The sequence below is a fragment of the Copadichromis virginalis genome, linkage group LG18, assembly GCF_057382275.1.
Source record: "Copadichromis virginalis isolate Kocher_CV1m ecotype Utaka linkage group LG18, C_Virginalis_male_GT1.1, whole genome shotgun sequence".
In the NCBI taxonomy this organism is placed as follows: Eukaryota; Metazoa; Chordata; class Actinopteri; order Cichliformes; family Cichlidae; genus Copadichromis; species Copadichromis virginalis.
Window position 1 is genome coordinate 38,542,482 of NC_140635.1, and position 8,243 is coordinate 38,550,724.

The following is an 8,243-nucleotide window of genomic DNA, read 5'->3' on the forward strand; positions in this document are numbered from 1 at the left end:
AACCTTGGTGCATTCCGGAACTCTGAACATTCCGGAATTCCGAACATTCCGGAACCTTGGTGCATTCCGGAACTCTGAACATTCCGGAATTCCGAACATTCCGGAACCTTGGTGCATTCCGGAACTCTGAACATTCCGGAATTCCGAACATTCCGGAACCTTGGTACAATCCGGAATTCCGAACATTCCGGAATTCCGAACATTCCGGAACCTTGGTGCATTCCGGAACTCTGAACATTCCGGAATTCCGAACATTCCGGAACCTTGGTGCATTCCGGAATTCCGAACATTCCGGAACCTTGGTACATTCCGGAATTCCGAACATTCCCGAACCTTGGTGCATTCCGGAACTCTGAACATTCCGGAATTCCGAACATTCCGGAACCTTTGTGCATTCCGGAATTCCGAACATTCCGGAACCTTGGTACATTCCGGAATTCCGAACATTCCGGAATTCCGAACATTCCGGAACCTTGGTGCATTCCGGAATTCCGAACATTCCGGAACCTTGGTACATTCCGGAATTCCGAACATTCCCGAACCTTGGTGCATTCCGGAACTCTGAACATTCCGGAATTCCGAACATTCCGGAACCTTTGTGCATTCCGGAACTCTGGACATTCCGGAACCTTGGTACATTCCGGAATTCCGAACATTCCGGAACTCTGAACATTCCGGAATTCCGAACATTCCGGAACCTTGGTGCATTCCGGAACTCCGGACATTCCGGAACCTTGGTGCATTCCGGAACCTTGGTGCATTCCGGAACCTTGGTGCATTCCGGAATTCCGAACATTCCGGAACCTTGGTGCATTCCGGAACTCTGAACAATCCGGAATTCCGAACATTCCGGAACCTTGGTGCATTCCGGAACTCTGAACATTCCGGAACCTTGGTGCATTCCGGAACTCTGAACATTCCGGAACCTTTGTGCATTCCGGAACCTTGGTGCATTCCGGAACTCTGAACATTCCGGAATTCCGAACATTCCGGAACCTTGGTGCATTCCGGAACTCTGAACATTCCGGAACCTTGGTGCATTCCGGAACTCTGAACATTCCAGAATTCCGAACATTCCGGAACCTTGGTGCATTCCGGAACCTTGGTGCATTCCGGAACTCTGAACATTCCGGAACTCTGAACATTCCGGAACTCTGAACATTCCGGAATTCCGAACATTCCGGAACCTTGGTGCATTCCGGAATTCCGAACATTCCGGAACCTTGGTACATTCCGGAATTCCGAACATTCCGGAACTCTGAACATTCCGGAATTCCGAACATTCCGGAACCTTGGTGCATTCCGGAACCTTGCTGCATTCCGGAACTCCAAACATTCCGGAACTCTGAACATTCCGGAATTCCGAACATTCCGGAACCTTGGTGCATTCCGGAACTCCAAACATTCCAGAACTCTGAACATTCCGGAATTCCGAACATTCCGGAACCTTGGTGCATTCCGGAACCTTGCTGCATTCCGGAACTCCAAACATTCCGGAACTCTGAACATTCCGGAATTCCGAACATTCCGGAACCTTGGTGCATTCCGGAACTCCAAACATTCCAGAACTCTGAACATTCCGGAATTCCGAACATTCCGGAACCTTGGTGCATTCCGGAACTCTGAACATTCCAGAATTCCGAACATTCCGGAACCTTGGTGCATTCCGGAACCTTGGTGCATTCCGGAACTCTGAACATTCCGGAACTCTGAACATTCCGGAACTCTGAACATTCCGGAATTCCGAACATTCCGGAACCTTTGTGCATTCCGGAACCTTGGTGCATTCCGGAATTCCGAACATTCCGGAAGCTTTGTGCATTCCGGAACTCTGAACATTCCGGAACCTTGGTGCATTCCGGAATTCCGAACATTCCGGAACCTTGGTGCATTCCGGAACCTTGGTGCATTCCGGAACTCTGAACATTCCGGAACTCTGAACATTCCGGAATTCCGAACATTCCGGAACCTTGGTGCATTCCGGAACTCTGAACATTCCGGAATTCCGAACATTCCGGAACCTTGGTGCATTCCGGAATTCCGAACATTCCGGAACCTTGGTACATTCCGGAATTCCGAACATTCCGGAACTCTGAACATTCCGGAATTCCGAACATTCCGGAACCTTGGTGCATTCCGGAACCTTGCTGCATTCCGGAACTCCAAACATTCCGGAACTCTGAACATTCCGGAATTCCGAACATTCCCGAACCTTGGTGCATTCCGGAACTCTGAACATTCCGGAATTCCGAACATTCCGGAACCTTTGTGCATTCCGGAATTCCGAACATTCCGGAACCTTGGTACATTCCGGAATTCCGAACATTCCGGAACCTTGGTACATTCCGGAATTCCGAACATTCCCGAACCTTGGTGCATTCCGGAACTCTGAACATTCCGGAATTCCGAACATTCCGGAACCTTTGTGCATTCCGGAACTCTGGACATTCCGGAACCTTGGTACATTCCGGAATTCCGAACATTCCGGAACTCTGAACATTCCGGAATTCCGAAAATTCCGGAACCTTGCTGCATTCCGGAACTCTGAATTCCGGAACTCTGAACATTCTGGAATTCCGAACATTCCGGAACCTTGGTGCATTCCGGAACTCTGAACATTCCGGAACTCTGACCATTCCGGAATTCCGAACATTCCGGAACCTTGGTGCATTCCGGAACTCTGAACATTCCGGAATTCCGAACATTCCGGAACCTTGGTGCATTCCGGAACTCTGAACATTCCGGAACTCTGAACATTCCGGAATTCCGAAAATTCCGGAACCTTGGTGCATTCCGGAACTCTGAATTCCGGAACCTTGGTGCATTCCGGAACTCTGAACATTCCGGAACTCTGAACATTCCGGAATTTCCGAACATTCCGGAACCTTGCTGCATTCCGGAACTCTGAATTCCGGAACCTTGGTGCATTCCGGAACTCTGAACATTCCGGAATTCCGAACATTCCGGAACCTTGGTGCATTCCGGAATTCCGAACATTCCGGAACCTTCGTACATTCCGGAATTCTTCCGGAACCTTGGTGCATTCCGGAACTCTGAACATTCCGGAATTCCGAACTTTCCGGAACCTTGGTGCATTCCGGAACCTTGGTGCATTCCGGAATTCCGAACATTCCGGAATTCCGAACATTCCGGAACCTTGGTGCATTCCGGAACTCTGAACATTCCGGAATTCCGAACATTCCGGAACCTTGGTGCATTCCGGAACTCTGAACATTCCGGAACTCTGAACATTCCGGAACTCTGAACATTCCGGAATTCCGAACATTCCGGAACCTTGGTGCATTCCGGAACTCTGAACATTCCGGAACCTTGGTGCATTCCGGAACTCTGAAAATTCCGGAATTCCGAACATTCCGGAATTCCGAACATTCCGGAACCTTGGTGCATTCCGGAACTCTGAACATTCCGGAACTCTGAACATTCCAGAATTCCGAACATTCCGGAACCTTGGTGCATTCCGGAACCTTGGTACATTCCGGAATTCCGAACATTCCGGAACCTTGGTGGATTCCGGAACTCTGAACATTCCGGAATTCCGAACATTCCGGAATTCCGAACATTCCGGAACCTTGGTGCATTCCGGAACTCTGAACATTCCGGAATTCCGAACATTCCGGAATTCCGAACATTCCGGAACCTTGGTGCATTCCGGAACTCTGAACATTCCGGAATTCCGAACATTCCGGAACCTTGGTGCATTCCGGAACTCTGAACATTCCGGAATTCTGAACATTCCGGAATTCCGAACATTCCGGAACCTTGGTGCATTCCGGAACTCTGAACATTCCGGAATTCCGAACATTCCGGAATTCCGAACATTCCGGAATTCCGAACATTCCGGAACCTTGGTGCATTCCGGAACTCTGAACATTCCGCAACTCTGAACATTCCGGAATTCAGAACATTCCGGAACCTTGGTGCATTCCGGAACCTTGGTGCATTCCGGAACTCTGAACATTCCGGAACTCTGAACATTCCAGAATTCCGAACATTCCGGAACCTTGGTGCATTCCGGAACCTTGGTACATTCCGGAATTCCGAACATTCCGGAACCTTGGTGGATTCCGGAACCTTGGTGCATTCCGGAACCTTGGTACATTCCGGAATTCCGAACATTCCGGAACCTTGGTGCATTCCGGAACTCTGAACATTCCGGAATTCCGAACATTCCGGAACCTTGGTGCATTCCGGAACTCTGAACATTCCGGAATTCCGAACATTCCGGAATTCCGAACATTCCGGAACCTTGGTGCATTCCGGAACTCTGAACATTCCGGAATTCCGAACATTCCGGAACCTTGGTGCATTCCGGAACTCTGAACATTCCGGAATTCTGAACATTCCGGAATTCCGAACATTCCGGAACCTTGGTGCATTCCGGAACTCTGAACATTCCGGAATTCCGAACATTCCGGAATTCCGAACATTCCGGAATTCCGAACATTCCGGAACCTTGGTGCATTCCGGAACTCTGAACATTCCGCAACTCTGAACATTCCGGAATTCAGAACATTCCGGAACCTTGGTGCATTCCGGAACCTTGGTGCATTCCGGAACTCTGAACATTCCGGAACTCTGAACATTCCAGAATTCCGAACATTCCGGAACCTTGGTGCATTCCGGAACCTTGGTACATTCCGGAATTCCGAACATTCCGGAACCTTGGTGGATTCCGGAACCTTGGTGCATTCCGGAACCTTGGTACATTCCGGAATTCCGAACATTCCGGAACCTTGGTGCATTCCGGAACTCTGAACATTCCGGAATTCCGAACATTCCGGAACCTTGGTGCATTCCGGAACTCTGAACATTCCGGAATTCCGAACATTCCGGAATTCCGAACATTCCGGAACCTTGGTGCATTCCGGAACTCTGAACATTCCGGAACCTTGGTGCATTCCGGAACTCTGAACATTCCGGAACCTTGGTGCATTCCGGAACCTTGGTACATTCCGGAATTCCGAACATTCCGGAACCTTGGTGCATTCCGGAACTCTGAACATTCCAGAATTCCGAACATTCCGGAACCTTGGTGCATTCCGGAACCTTGGTACATTCCGGAATTCCGAACATTCCGGAACCTTGGTGCATTCCGGAACTCTGAACATTCCGGAATTCCGAACATTCCGGAACCTTGGTGCATTCCCGAACCTTGGTGCATTCCGGAACTCTGAACATTCCGGAATTCCGAACATTCCGGAATTCCGAACATTCCGGAACCTTGGTGCATTCCGGAACTCTGAACATTCCGGAATTCCGAACATTCCGGAACCTTGGTGCATTCCGGAACTCTGAACATTACGGAACTCTGTACATTCCGGAACTCTGAACATTCCGGAATTCCGAACATTCCGGAACCTTGGTGCATTCCGGAACTCTGAACATTCCGGAACCTTGGTGCATTCCGGAACCTTGGTACATTCCGGAATTCCGAACATTCCGGAACCTTGGTGCATTCCGGAACTCTGAACATTCCGGAATTCCGAACATTCCGGAACCTTGGTGCATTCCGGAACTCTGAACATTCCGGAACCTTGCTGCATTCCGGAACCTTGGTGCATTCCGGAACTCTGAACATTCCGGAATTCCGAACATTCCGGAATTCCGAACATTCCGGAAACTTGGTGCATTCCGGAACTCTGAACATTCCGGAACTCTGAACATTCCGGAACCTTGGTGCATTCCGGAACTCTGAACATTCCGGAATTCCAAACATTCCGGAACCTTGGTGCATTCCGGAACTCTGAACATTCCGGAATTCCGAACATTCCGGAACCTTGGTGCATTCCGGAACTCTGAACATTCCGGAACTCTGAACATTCCGGAACTCTGAACATTCCGGAATTCCGAACATTCCGGAACCTTGGTACATTCCGGAATTCCGAACATTCCGGAACCTTGGTGCATTCCGGAACTCTGAACATTCCGGAATTCCGAACATTCCGGAACCTTGGTGCATTCCCGAACCTTGGTGCATTCCGGAACTCTGAACATTCCGGAATTCCGAACATTCCGGAATTCCGAACATTCCGGAACCTTGGTGCATTCCGGAACTCTGAACATTCCGGAATTCCGAACATTCCGGAACCTTGGTGCATTCCGGAACTCTGAACATTACGGAACTCTGTACATTCCGGAACTCTGAACATTCCGGAATTCCGAACATTCCGGAACCTTGGTGCATTCCGGAACTCTGAACATTCCGGAACCTTGGTGCATTCCGGAACCTTGGTACATTCCGGAATTCCGAACATTCCGGAACCTTGGTGCATTCCGGAACTCTGAACATTCCGGAATTCCGAACATTCCGGAACCTTGGTGCATTCCGGAACTCTGAACATTCCGGAACCTTGCTGCATTCCGGAACCTTGGTGCATTCCGGAACTCTGAACATTCCGGAATTCCGAACATTCCGGAATTCCGAACATTCCGGAAACTTGGTGCATTCCGGAACTCTGAACATTCCGGAACTCTGAACATTCCGGAACCTTGGTGCATTCCGGAACTCTGAACATTCCGGAATTCCAAACATTCCGGAACCTTGGTGCATTCCGGAACTCTGAACATTCCGGAATTCCGAACATTCCGGAACCTTGGTGCATTCCGGAACTCTGAACATTCCGGAACTCTGAACATTCCGGAACTCTGAACATTCCGGAATTCCGAACATTCCGGAACCTTGGTGCATACCGGAATTCCGAACATTCCGGAATTCCGAACATTCCGGAACCTTGGTGCATTCCGGAACCTTGGTGCATTCCGGAACTCTGAACATTCCGGAATTCCGAACATTCCGGAACCTTGGTGCATTCCGGAACCTTGGTGCATTCCGGAACTCTGAACATTCCGGAACTCTGAACATTCCAGAATTCCGAACATTCCGGAACCTTGGTGCATTCCGGAACCTTGGTACATTCCGGAATTCCGAACATTCCGGAACCTTGGTGGATTCCGGAACCTTGGTGCATTCCGGAACCTTGGTACATTCCGGAATTCCGAACATTCCGGAACCTTGGTGCATTCCGGAACTCTGAACATTCCGGAATTCCGAACATTCCGGAACCTTGGTGCATTCCGGAACTCTGAACATTCCGGAATTCTGAACATTCCGGAATTCCGAACATTCCGGAACCTTGGTGCATTCCGGAACTCTGAACATTCCGGAACTCTGAACATTCCGGAATTCCGAACATTCCGGAACCTTGGTGCATTGCGGAACCTTGGTGCATTCCGGAACCTTGGTGCATTCCAGAATTCCGAACATTCCGGAACCTTGGTGCATTCCAGAACTCTGAACATTCCGGAATTCCGAACATTCCGGAACCTTGGTGCATTCCGGAATTCCGAACATTCCGGAACCTTGGTGCATTCCGGAACCTTGGTGCATTCCGGAACTCTGAACATTCCGGAATTCCGAACATTCCGGAATTCCGAACATTCCGGAACCTTGGTGCATTCCGGAACTCTGAACATTCCGGAATTCCGAACATTCCGGAATTCCGAACATTCCGGAACCTTGGTGCATTCCGGAACTCCGAACATTCCGGAATTCCGAACATTCCGGAACCTTGGTGCATTCCGGAACCTTGGTACATTCCGGAATTCCGAACATTCCGGAACCTTGGTGCATTCCGGAACTCTAAACATTCCGGAATTCCGAACATTCCGGAACCTTGGTGCATTCCCGAACCTTGGTGCATTCCGGAACTCTGAACATTCCGGAATTCCGAACATTCCGGAACCTTGGTGCATTCCGGAACTCTGAACATTCCGGAATTCAAAACATTCCGGAATTCCGAACATTCCGGAACCTTGGTGCATTCCAGAACTCTGAACATTCCGGAATTCCGAACATTCCGGAACCTTGGTGCATTCCGGAACCTTGGTGCATTCCGGAACTCTGAACATTCCGGAATTCCGAACATTCCGGAACCTTGGTGCATTCCGGAACTCTGAACATTCCGGAATTCCGAACATTCCGGAACCTTGGTGCATTCCGGAACCTTGGTGCATTCCGGAATTAAGAACATTCCGGAACCTTGGTGCATTCCGGAACCTTGGTGCATTCCGGAACTCTGAACATTCCGGAACTCTGAACATTCCGGAACTCTGAACATTCCGGAATTCCGAACATTCCGGAACCTTGGTGCATTCCGGAACCTTGGTGCATTCCGGAATTCCGAACATTCCGGAACCTTGGTGCATTCCAGAACTCTGAACAT